Source organism: Microtus ochrogaster, unplaced genomic scaffold, assembly GCF_000317375.1.
Source record: "Microtus ochrogaster isolate Prairie Vole_2 unplaced genomic scaffold, MicOch1.0 UNK1, whole genome shotgun sequence".
NCBI classification, from domain to species: Eukaryota; Metazoa; Chordata; class Mammalia; order Rodentia; family Cricetidae; genus Microtus; species Microtus ochrogaster.
Genome location: NW_004949099.1, coordinates 32,074,485 through 32,075,129, shown reverse-complemented (window position 1 = coordinate 32,075,129; position 645 = coordinate 32,074,485).

The window sequence follows — 645 nt, the reverse complement described above, 5'->3', positions numbered from 1 at the left end:
TGGCTCAACAGGGATTTCAGACACTTAAATTTGATGGTATCTCTCCCTTCTTTGAAAAGTGACATTTTCCACCACATCTAGGAAGGGGGGAAAAAGTCCCATTAATGTCAGCAATTGGGAACACTTGTCCTTGGTCAAAGAAAAGGGGTTAGCATCATGAATTTCAATAACTCCTTGGAAGAATTTGCTGTGTGGTGCCAGCAAGCTTCCCCCTGGTGGAGAGGACTCCTGGGGTCATTCTCCAGCTTGTCTCCAAGGACGCTGGGTTTCCAGTCCAGCACGAACGCAGCTGGGGAGTGATTCTGCCCCAACAAGAAGTGAAAAGCTGGACAAGCCAAAGAATGACTTGGATGGGATCGCTTGCAGACTGATGAGGAAAGCTTCTCCAAACTAAGACTATTAAGTAGAGAAACCTTCCAAAACTGAGAAGGGAAGGGGGGTGAAAAGCTACAACATCTAAGAACTGTGGAACAGCTCTGTGTAAGAACTTATGGCAGGAACACCAGGCTGAGAGGACAGGAACAGACACAATATTTAAAACAAAAAATGACATTTTTTTTTTTTTTTTTGGTTTTTCGAGACAGGGTTTCTCTGTGGCTTTGGAGCCTGTCCTGGAACTAGCTCTGTAGACCAGGCTGGTCTCGA